At 45.4% G+C, this 12,686-nt stretch overlaps 1 protein-coding gene across 3 annotated transcripts in view; it reads right to left on the bottom strand.

Annotated features, from left to right (window-relative positions):
* Window positions 1-12,686, bottom strand: part of cryzl1 (crystallin, zeta (quinone reductase)-like 1) — a 69,072-nt gene that overhangs the window by 21,154 nt on the left and 35,232 nt on the right. The gene's annotated exons all lie outside the window — the stretch shown is intronic.

Below are 12,686 nucleotides of genomic sequence, written 5' to 3'. Positions count from 1 at the left end.
TATGGCGCCTCCGCCATTTTTATAGGGCTTCAGGCCCTGCCTTTTAATTGAAATGTTAAAGCACAGGTTTGGAAAGAAATTTATTCACACTACCAATCCCCTCTCCCACATCTCCAATGAATAATAATATTATATGTTCTATCCCTCCCAAAAAAGTAAATTTTTAATCATGACCTTTCCCCACGAATTTTCTTTCCTTTAACCTTCAACCCCTTCCCACCATCCCCCTCAACCAATCACATTCATTTTTGCCGCTCCCACCATCCACCCCCCCACCACCCTAAAAAATTCACTCCTCCCAGCGTCACGCCTCAGATCTTCCATGGAAGTTCTAGCCACTGGCCAGAATATCGGCAACAGACGGCCATCGGGACAAGGCAAGCATTTATGCAGTGATTAAAATTTATTAAAAATATTGAAATGAAGGCTCCGCCGCCGAGTGGCGAGGGACTGCCCCGAGGCTCGCTGCCGCCTCGGTAAAATGGGGCAGGGCCTTCCCAGTGCCGAAAACATATACTTGACAAAAAATATAGAAGCACTTTCACAACACTGTATTAGTAAAAACATTATTCTACATGTACGTCTGTCTGAAATTTCTCCAAACAAAGTTGAAGACGTGTCAGCTTAGACAGCAATTATTCTTTCATCCCAGAGTTGGCTGCATTGGAGTCCAGGCTGCAGAATTATTAAGGACAGTGTGCTGATCTTATGTACCACCTTGTCTCCATTTTTTTTTATTATTCGTTCATGGGATGTGGGTGTCACTGGCTAGGACAGCGTTTATTGCCCATCCCCAATTGCCCTTGAGAAGGTGGCGGCAAGCCGGCGTCTTGAACTGCTGCAGTCCATGTGGGGTAGGTACACCCACAGTACTATTAGGAAGGGAGTTCCAAGATTTTGACCCAGCAACAGTGAAGGAACAGCGATATAGTTCCAAGTCAAGATGGTGTGTCACTTAGAGGGGAACTTCCAGGTGATGGTGTTCCCATGCATCTGCTGCCCTTGTCCTTCTAAGTGGTAGAGGTCTCGGATTTGGAAGGTGCTGTCTAAGGAGTCTTGGTGCGCTGCTGCAGTGCATCTTGCTGTCAACGTCTGTCAGTGGTGGAGGGAGTGAATGTTTGTGGACGGGGTACCAATTAAGCGGGTGGTGGATGGTGTCGAGCTTCTTGAGTGTTGTTGGAGTTGCACCCATCCAGGCAAGTGGAGATTATTCCATCACACTCCTAACTTGTGCCTTGTAGATGGTGGACAGACTTTGGGGAGTCAGGAGGTGAGTTACTCGCCACAGGACTCCTAGCCTCTGACCTGCTCTTGTAGCCATGGTATTTATATGGCTATTCCAGTTCAGTTTCTGGTCAATGGTAACTCCCAGGATGTTGATAGTGGTGGTTTCAGCGATTGAATGTCAAAGGGAGATGGTTAGGTTGTCTCTTGTTTGATATAGTCATTGCCTGGCATGAATGTTACTTGCCACTTATCAGCCCAAGCCTGGATATTGTCCAGGTCTTGGTGCATTCCTACACAGACTGCTCAGTATCTGAGGAGTTGCAAATGATGCTGAACATTGTACAATCATCAGCGAACATCCCCACTTCTGACCTTATGAGTAAAGGAAGGTCATTGATGAAGCAGCTGAAGATGGTTGGGCCTAGGACACTATCCTGAAGAACTCCTGCAGTGATGTCCTGGAGCTGAGATGATTGACCACCAACAACCACAACCATCTCCCTTTGCACTAGGTATAGTTCCAACTAGCGGAGAGTTTTCCCCCTGATTCCCATTGACTCTAGTTTTACTAGGGCTGCTTGATGCCATGCTCGGTCAAATGCTGCCTTGATGTCAAGGGCAGTCACTCTCACCTCTGGAGTTCAGCTCTTTTGTCCATGTTTGAACCAAGGCTGTAATGAGGTCAGGAGCTGAATGGCCCTGGCAGAACCCAAACTTATGCACTTCTGCTGTTTATGAATTGGAAAGTATATGGTCTCAGTTATCTAGATGATTTTATGAACAGCAAAATTATTCTACAGATAAATTAAAAGGGAACAAGCGACCACACTACGATTGAATTGTACATCCAGTTTGAAAGAGAGAGAAGAGTGGGTCTAAGACTAGTATTTTAAACTTAAATAAAGGGCAATTATGTGGGCATGAAAGCTGAGCTAGCTGAAGTGAACTGGTCGACGAGGCTACAAGATAGATCAGTAGAGAAACAGAGGCAGACACTTAAAGGGATATTTCAGAATACTCAGGACAAGTATATTCCTGCAATAAAGAAAAACTCTAAGGGGAGAACCCACCATCCATGGTGAATTAAAGTAGTTAAGGAAATCATCAAACTTAAGGAAAATGCATATAACTGCACAAAGATGAGTCAGGTCAGGTGGATTAGTCTGAATATAAAGAATGACAAAGAATGACTAAGATTAAAAAGGTAGGGGAGACGGTGGCGTAGTGGTACTGTCACTGGACTAGTAACCCAGAGACCCAGGGTATTGTTCTGGGGACATGGGTTCAAATCCCACCACAGCAGACGGTGGAATTTGAATTCAATTAATAAATCTGGAATTTAAAAAAAAGCTAGTATAATGATGGCCATGAAACCATTGTCGATTGTTGTAAAAACCCATCTGGTTCACTAATGTCCTTTAGAGAAGGAAATCTTCTGACCTTACCTGGTCTGGCCTACATGTGACTCCAGACCCACAGCAATGTGGTTGACTCTTACATGCCCTCTGAAATAGCCTAGCAATTGTATCTAACCACTACGAAGTCAATAAAAAGGAATGAAACCGGACGGACGACCCGGCATCGACCTAGGCACCGGAAATGACAACTGCCAACCCAGTCCTGTCGACCCTGCAAAGTCCTCCTTACTAACATCTGGGGGCTTGTGCCAAAGTTGGGAAAGCTGTCCCACAGACTAGTCAAGCAATATCCTGACATAGTCATACTCACAGAATCATATCTGACAGACAATGTCCTAGACTCTACCATCACCATCCCCTGGTATGTCCTGTCCCACCGGCAGGACAGACCCACCAGAGGTGGCGGCACGTAGGATACAGTAGGGAGGGAGTTGCCCTGGGAGTCCTCAACATCGACTCTGGACCCCATGATTACCACTTACCGCCCTCCCTCAGCTGATGACTCAGTACTCCTCCATGTTGAACAGCACTTGGAGGAAGCACTGAGGGCAGCAAGGGCACAGAATGTACCCTGGGTGGGGACTTCAATGTCCATCACCAAGAGTGGCTTGGTAGCACCACTACTGACTGAACTGGCCGAGTCCTAAAGGACATATCTGCTAGACTGGGTATGCGGCAGGTGGTGAGGGAACCAACAAGAGGGGAAAACATTTTTGACCTCGTCCTCACCAATGTGCCTGCATCTGTCCATGACAGTATTGGTAGGAGTGACCACCGCACAGTCCTTGTAGAGACGAAGTCCCGCCTTCACATTGAGGATACCCTCCATCGTGTTGTGCGGCACTACCACCGTGCTAAATGGGATAGATTTTGAACAGATGTAGCAATGCAAAACTTGGCATCCATGAGGCGCTGTGGGCCATCAGCAGCAGCAGAATTGTACTCAACCACAATCTGTAACCTCATGGCCCAGCATATCCCCCACTCTACCATTATCATCAAGCCAGGAGACCAACCCTAGTTCAATGAAGAGTGCAGGAGGGCATGCCAGGAGCAGCACCAGGTATATCTCAAAATGAGGTGTCAACCTGGTGAAGCTACAACACAGGACTATGTGTATGCCAAACTGCATAAGCAGCATGCGATAGACAGAGCTAAGCGATCCCATAACCAACGGATCAGATCTAAGCTCTGCAGTCCTGCCACATCCAACCGTGAATGGTGGTGGACAATTAAACAACTAACTGGAGGAGGTGGCTCCACAAATATCCCCATCCTCAATGATGGGGGAGCCCAACACATCAGTGCGAAAGATAAGGATGAAGCATTGGCAACAATCTTCAGTCAGAAGTGCCGAGTTGATGATCCATCTCGGCCTCCTCCTGAAGTCCCCAGCATCACAGATGCCAGAACTTCAGCCAATTCGATTCACTCCGTTTGATATCAAGAAACGACTGATGGCACTGGATACTGCAAAAGCTATGGGCCCTTCAATATTCCGGTAATAGTACTGAAGACCTGTGCTCCAGAACTTGCTGCGCCCCTAGCCAAGCTGTTCCAGTACAGCTACAACACTGGCATCTACCCTGCAATGTGGAAAATTGCCCAGGTATGTCTTGTACACAAAAAGCAGGACAAGTCCAACCCGGCCAATTACCATCCCATCAGCCTACTCTCAATCATCAGTAAAGTGATGGAAGGTGTCATCAACAGTGCCATCAAGCGGCACTTGCTTAGCAATAACCTGCTCAGTGACGCTCAGTTTGGATTCCGCCAAGGCCACTCAGCCCCTGACCTCATTACACCTTGGTTCAAACATGGACAAAAGAGCTGAACTCAAGAGGTGAGGTGAGAATGACTGCCCTTGATATCAAGGCAGCATTTGACCGAGTATGACATCAAGGAGCCCTAGCAAATCTGAGGTCAATGGGAACCGGGGAAAAACCACTGGTTGGAGTCATATCTAGCGCAAAGGAAGATGGTTGTGGTTGTTGGAGGTCAATCATCTGAGCTCCAGGACATCACTGCAGGAGTTCCTGAGGGTAGTGTCCTAGGCCCAACCATCTTCAGCTGCTTCATCAATGACCTTCCTTCAATCATAAGGTCAGAAGTGGGGATGTTCGCTGATGATTGCACAATGTTCAGCACCGTTCGTGACTCCTCAGATACTGAAGCAGTCCATGTAGAAATGCAGCAAGACTTGGACAAGATCCAGGCTTGGGCAAGTGGCAAGTAACATTCGTGCCACACAAGTGCCAGGCAATGACCATCTCCAACAAGAGAGAATCTAACCATCTCCCCTTGACATTCAATGGCATTACCATCGCTGAATCCCCCACTATCAACATCCTAGGGGCTACCATTGACCAGAAACTGAACTGGAGTGGCCATATATCGGTGGCGCAGTGGTTAGCACCACAGCCTCACAGCTCCAGCGACCCGGGTTCAATTCTGGGTGCTGCCTGTGTGGAGTTTGCAAGTTTTCCCTGTGACTGCGTGGGTTTTCGCCAGGTGCTCCGATTTCCTCCCACAGCCAAAGACTTGCAGGTTGATAGGTAAATTGGCCATTATAAATTGGCCCTAGTATTGGTAAGTGGTAGGGGAATATAGGGAAGATGAGGATGTGGTAGGAAAATGGGATTAGTGTAGGATTAGTATAAAGCAGTGGTTGATGGTCGGCACAGACTCGGTGGGCCGAAGGGCCTGTTTCAGTGCTGTATCTCTAAATAAATTTAAAAAAAAAATATAAACACCGTGGCTACAAGAGCAGGTCAGAGGCTAGGAATCCTGCCACGAGTAACTCACCTCTTGACTCCCCAAAGCCTATCCACAAGGCACAAGTCAGGAGTGTGATGGAATATTCGCCACTTGCCTGGATGGATGCAACTCCAGAAACACTCAAGAAGCTCGACACCATCCAGGACAAAGCAGCCCGCTGGACTGGCACCCCATCTACAAACATCCACTCCCTCCACCACCGATGCACAGTGGCAGCAGTGTGTACCATCTCCAAGATGCACTGCAGCAATGTACCAAGACTCCTTTGACAGCACCTTCCAAACCCGCGACCTCTACCAACTAGAAGGACAAGGGCAGTAAATGCATGGGAACACCACCACCTGCAAGTTCCCCTCCAAGTCACACACCATCCTGACTTGGAACTATTTCACCGTTCCTTCACTGTCGCTGGGTCAAAATCCTGGAACTCCCTTCCTAACAGCACTGTGGGTGTACCTACCCCACATTGACTGCAGTGGTTCAAGAAGGCAGCTCACCACCACCTTCTCAAGGACAATTAGGGATGGGCAATAATTGCTGGCCTGGCCAGTGACGCCCACATCCCATGAATGAATAAAAAAAAAGGAGAAAGAAATTAAGAGTACAAGGGGAAGCTAGTTAGAAGTGTTAAAACGGATAGCAAGAGTTTCTACACCTACTTAAAAAGGAAGAGTAAGTAAAGTGAGTGTTGGACCTCTCGAGAGTGAGAATGGGGAGTTAATAGTAGATAATAAGGAAATTGCGGATGAAATGAACAAATATTTTGCTTCTGTCTTCACTATAGAGGATACAAAAAACATTCCAGTAATAGCTGTAAATCGGGAGGTGGAAGGAAGAGGGTAACTTGGTGAAATTACAATCACCAGGGAAGTGGTGCTGAGCAAACTGATGGATATGCGGGCTGACAAGTCCCAGGGTCCTTACCAGCTTCATCCTAGGGTCTTAAAAGAGGTGGCTAATTACGTAGTAGATGCATTGCTGTTCATTTTTCAAAATTATCTAGATTCTGGAAAGGTTCCATCAGACTGGAAAGTAGCAAATATAACCCCTCTATTCAAGGGTGGGGTTGGGGTGGTGGAGGCAGAAAACAGTTAACTAGAGGCCATTTAGCTTGATGTCTGTTGTGGGGGAGGTGTTAGAATCAATTAAGGAAGCTATAGCTGGGCACTTAGAAAAACTCAAGGTAATCAGGAATAGCCAGCATGTTTTTGTGAAAGGGAGATCACGTTTAACCAAGTTATTGGAGTTCTTTGAAGGAGTAACATGTGCTGTGGAGAAAGGGAGCCCGTTGATGTACTGTACTTGGATTTCCAGAAGGCATTTGACAAGGTGCCACATAAAAGTTATTGTGCAAACTAGGAGCTCATGGTGCAGGGGGTAACATATTAGCACAGATAGAAGATTGGCTGGCTGGCAGAAAATGGGTCCTTTTCTGATTGGCAGGATGCAACGAGTGGAGTCCCGCAGGGGTCTGTTCTGGGGCATCAACTTTTTACAATTTATATCACTGACTTAGATGAGGGGAGTGACGGCATAGTAGCTAAATATGCAGATGTCAGAAAGATAGGTAGGAAAGTATATTGTGAAAAAACATAAGGAGCTTGCAGAACGATACAGATAGGTTGAGTGAGTGGGCACAGATCTGTTAGATGGAGTATAATGTGGGAAAATGTGAAGTTGTTCACTTTGGCAGGAAGAATAATAAAGCAGAGTATTACTTAAATGGAGAACGACTGCAGAATTCTGTGGTACAGAGGGATCTAGATGTTCTAGTGCAGGAGTCACAAAACGTTAGTATGCAGCTACAGCAAGTAATAAAGAAGGCTAATGGAATGCTATCCTTTATTATGAGAGGAATTGAAAATAAAAGTAAGGATGTTATGCTTCAGTTAAACAGGGCATTGATGAGACCACATCTCGAATACTGTGTGCAGATTTGGTCTCGTTTAAGGAAGGATGTGAATGCGCTGGGGCCGTTCAGAGGAGGTTTACTCGATTGATACCTGAAATGAGCGGGTTATCTTGAGAGGAAAGGTTGGACAGACTGGGCTTGTTTTCATTGGAGTTTAGAAAAGTGAGAGGAGACTTGATTGAAGTATATAAGATCCTAATGGTCGTGACAAGGTGGATGTGGAAAGGATGTTTCCTCTTCTGGGGAAGACCAGAACTAAGGGGTACTGTTTTAAAATTAGGGGTCGCCTTTTAGGACAGAGATGACTCTAAATCTTTTCTCTGAGGGTTGTGCGACTTTGGAACTCTCAGCCTCTGAAGGTGGTGGAGGCAGGGTCATTCAATATTTTTAAGGCGGAGGTAGATAGATTCTTGTTAGGCAAGGGAATCAAAGGTTTTCGTGGGTAGATGGAAGTGTGGAATTCGAAACACAAACAGATCAGCCATGATCTTACTGAATGGCGGAGGAGGCTAGAAGGGCCAAATAGCCTACTTCTGCTCCTAATTCGTATATTCGCAAAATTATACCTACCTGTAGAACCTGTTGATGGTTATCAATTTATCAGTTATACCCTTTTACCAATTTTCAATTCTCCCTTCACAGCTTCTCTTCTGGGCATTTCTTCACGGATTAAGATCTTAGGAAAGTTGTATTCATGGGTTGCAGGCCCGCTGGTGGCTAGTCAGGCCTATCCATGACCGGCAGATTCCCCCACAGTGGGTACAAGTGAAGGTGTAGTCGTTGCTGAGGGCAATTGGATCTATCCTTTTCCTTTTTTATTTTATGCTGGTTCTTTGCTCAGTCTCAAAGGTGTCTGTAGCACTCCCGATGTAGCATCTCCAGGAATCACAATCTGTGCTTCCCACTGGTGATGGTCGATGTGGCACTCAGAGAAGGACTTCTTCAGGTAGTCCTTCAAACGTTTGCACGAGGCCCCTCTGTTCTTTTTACCAGTGGTCAGCTCTCTATAAAACACGATCTTTGGGAGGCGACTGTCGTCCATCTGGGCAATGTGACCCACCCAATGCAGTTGACTTTGCAGCAGGATGGTCTCGATGCTGGTGATGTTGGCTGTTTCTAGGACTTCAATGTTTGTGATGCGGTCCTGCCAGCGAATCTTGAGGATGCTGCAGAGGCATTGCTGATGGAAGTGCTCTAAAAGGTTGTACATGACGGCGGTATCGGACCCATGGTGCCATACAGAAGGGTGGTGAGGACTACGGCTTTTACACTTTGAATTTGGACTGTGCTCGAAGCTGTGGTTGCTCTACACTTGTTTGTGGAGTCTGCCAATTGTACGGTTTGCTTTTGAAAGCCTATTGTCCACTTCCTCGTCTATGGTAGCATCAAACAAGAGGACGCTCCCCAAATAGGTAAATTGCTGGACGGCATTCAGCACGGTTCCCTCGATGACAATGCTTGGTGGTCTATATTCTTCTTGCAGTGCAGGCTGATGCAGGACTTCTGTTTTCTTTAAACAGATTTTTAGTCCGAAGAGTTGTGCCGCCTTGGAAAAACGTGTTGTTATACTTTGCAGGTCTGACTGACTGTGGGGCAGGAGAGTCCAGTCATCAGCGAAAACAAGTTCACGGAGGAGTTTTTCTTGGATCTTTGTGTAAGCCTGAAGACACCAGCGGTTGAAAAGGCCTCCGTCAGTCCAGAAGCCTCGGTAAACTCCCTCCTTAAGGTCTTCCGTTGCCTGCTGCAGCATCATGCTGAAAAAGATGGCGAATAAGGTCAGGGCCAGCACACATCCCTGCTTCGTGCCATTGGAGATTTGGAAGGGATGCAAGAGGTCACCGTTTTGCTGAACTTGTCCATACTGATTTTCATGAAATTGCTTCACCATAGTCAGGAATCTGGACGGGCATCCAAGTTTTTCAAGGATTTTCGAAAGTCCATCTCTGCTCAGTGTCGAATGCCTTGGTGAGGTCTACTAAAGTGACGTACAAGCTTTTGTTTTGCTCATGACACTTTTCTTGTAATTGTCAGAGTGCAAATACCATGTCCGTGGTGCCTCTGTTTGCTCTGAAACCACACTGGCTTTCTGGGAGGTTTTCTTCCAGAATAGTAGGCACAAGCCTGTTCAGAAGTATTCTAGCTAGGATCTTCGCAGCAATAGAAAGGAGGGTGATCCCACAGTAGTTGGAGCAGTCTGATTTTTCTCTTTGGTTTTTGTACAAGGTGGTGATAATGGCATCATGAAGATCCCATGCAATACTGTTCCCAGCAGGCAGTGAAAAACACATGGAGCTTGTATAGGGCAGGGCCACCAAGCTTCAAGGCTTTGGGTGAAATTCCATCGACTCCGGGGGCTTTGTTGCTCTTCATCTGTTTGATGGCGGTCACAGTTTCCTCCAGAGTTGGGCTCTCATCCAGTTCTTCTTTGACATGCTGTTGTTGGATGCGATTGATGGTAGTATCATGCACTGTGCGCTTGGCACTGAAGATGGTTTTAAAGTACTCCGACCAGTGATCCAAGACGGACTCCTTGTCTGTGTGGTAGGGTCGTGCCATCGGAGGCTCCTCAAGGGGTTTTGGGTCTGATGTGCTGGTCCACAGATTTTAGTGCTTCATAGAAACTTATGTTGCATACAGTTGCGTTTTTCCCGCAAGTGCGATCCACCAGTCATTTTGAATGTTCCTCAGTTTACATTGAAGGGTGCTGCATGCTTTACGGTAGGCTGTCTTTTTCTCTTGGCTGGCCGGCTGAGTCAGGTGAGCCTGATCAACTGACCTTTTTTATTGTTAGCAGATCTTGAATTTCCTTATCATTTTCATCAAAACAGTCTCTATTCTTCTTGATGCTGGGTCCGATGACCTCACTGGAAGCATCCAGTACTACAGCTTTGATGTGTTCAGCGTTCTTCTGGAGTGGAATCAGCAGTGAGATCAGGATGTTCCAGTCTACTCCGTATGCCAGCTGCAGTGAGATCAGGGTGTTCCAGTCTATTCCTTCACAGCAGGAACCACATTAATTACATGTTAACTTTTTTCTAATATTTCATACAAGTTACACAGAAAATGGCGATAAATAATTTTGGGGATTTTGCTAATATTTATGAACCATTTGAATGTCCAAGTACAGTCTGGTATTGATAAAGGGTTGGCAGCAGGTTCACTGCCAGGTGCAGACTGTGCGATGGTAGTAGCTCTCTAACCGAGTAAAGGGGAAAAAAATAACTTAGAAAGTGGGGTAATTTTGGCGATTTTGGAATCAGCCACCTGTTTTGCATCTCTCCAAATTACTTCCACTGAAAGAAAAAAATTGGTAGAGATGTAAAACAGGCTGCAGATTCACCATCATCCATTTCACACTATTGCATGGTCAAAGTTAGCTTCACTGTCACTTAAATAACAAAATACATAGAAGTTGATTAGTCTTGCCAAGGTACCCATTATTCTTCATTTTTTTTGATTATTTTGTTTAAAACATTCAACTCAATGTTCCAATGATAGGGAAGACAAGGATAAGGAGATCCAAATGGAATGTGGTCTTCTGAAGCAATTATCAGGCAATTTATCCCTGAAGAAGAATGTACATTGGACAACATTAGATTGCAACCACCTAATAGACAAATCATGTTATAATTTGGTGTGTATACATTAACAGGAAACCAGAAGGAAAATGATGTGTTCACACAAACATTATTAGTTTGCATCTGAACTGAACCCAGGGGCTACATGCCCAGTACACAGAGCAGGTGCAAATGCAGTTAAAATCACATCACTAGCTGTGAAGCAATAGTCCTCTAGATATTTATTAGTGGGGCAGCAGAGAAAGGTAACTTGCTTAATTTTTTCTTCCCCCACACAATGTTTTATGGTTGGGATTCCATCCACAGCTCAGAGGATGAGCAAATGGCCTGTTCCCCATTCTCTGCATGGCTATTTAACATTAATACTGCTGCTTGACTGTATTTTGAAAGGAAAAGATGGAATATCCACCAGTAGCTTTGCACGTATATTCAGTAAGTAGCTGAGCTATTCAAACCAGAAAAGTCTGATCTTTAGTTTGTATTATGTAGGCTAGTCTCAGTTGGAGTAGCAGTAGGAGTGCTACAATTGAGTTAAGGAGGGGAAAAGAGACAGAATTCCTGCTCCTGATCATTATCCATCAATCTCTGCTGGAAAGTGCACTTGAGTTAGGATAGGATAAGTCTTGGCAGTGGTCGTGTCCTCTGCCAATACAAGTTAAGGCTCATATATGAAGATACCTGGGACAAAATTAAAGAACGTGACAGCAGTTTCCAAGAGTGATAGATTTAGAAATTACGAAGGACAATGTGAATGCTGAGGTTTTCCAGGTGGGACGAAGGGGCCTAGGTGATTCCACCACTCCAGAGGACACCACTCTCGACCTCTCTACTGTCTCTAAATTATCACTTGGACGTTAGACAACCAGAATTTGGATGAGCAGAAACGTTCTCCAACTAAATGTTGGGAAGACAAAAAACATTGTTTTCAGTCCCCGTCACAAACTCTGATCCCTAGCCACCCACTCCATCCCTCTCCCAGGGAAACTTGGTGTCATATCTGACCCGCAGGTGAGCTTCCGACCACATAACCGTGCCACCACAAAGACCTCTTTAACATCGCTCAACTCTCCCCTGCCTCAGCTTTCCATGGCCTCACCCTTCCCCATTTCAGTAACCTCCTCTAGCCCTATAACCCTCAGATGTCTGCGCTCCTTCAATTCTGCCCTCTTTTACACATTTCCGATTTTCATCACTCCATTATTGGTGGCTGTGCCTTCAGCTGCGTAGGTCCTAAGCTCAGGAATTCCTTCCCTAAACTTCCTTGTCTCTCTATCTCTTTCCTTCTTTAAGACAATCCTTAAGAACTACCTCTTTTACTTATCTTTTGGTCATCTGCCCTTATATCTCCTTATGTGGTTTAATGTCAAATTTTGTTTGATTATGCTCCTGTGAAGCACCTTGGGACATTTTACTATGTTAAAGGTGCTGTTAAAATGCAAATTGTTATTTTATTTGGTGCGTATTAAAGCCTATTATGATTCTTTCAAGTCAATAATTATTACTAAAGCAGTTTGTAAGGCTATCCATAACCTTTACAGGGTTTACTTTTTTCCATTGGGAATTTAACGCCATGTATCAAATTAATCTATCAATTGAAGCCTCTTACAACACACAGCTACAATAATCCCAGTGTACATGCACAAGACAAAACTGGTTCACTATAACACTTGCTGTGTCACAGACTCCATGGCACGCTGGGGTTTACCTAGGTTGAGGGGATACTGACTTATTAAGTAGCTTCAAGAGAGATAAGAATGAGGCAACATCAAATAA

The sequence above is a fragment of the Heterodontus francisci genome, chromosome 10 (genome assembly GCF_036365525.1).
Source record: "Heterodontus francisci isolate sHetFra1 chromosome 10, sHetFra1.hap1, whole genome shotgun sequence".
In the NCBI taxonomy this organism is placed as follows: domain Eukaryota; kingdom Metazoa; phylum Chordata; class Chondrichthyes; order Heterodontiformes; family Heterodontidae; genus Heterodontus; species Heterodontus francisci.
Note: the sequence above shows the minus strand (reverse complement) of the source record. Positions and strands in the feature narration are given on the sequence as shown.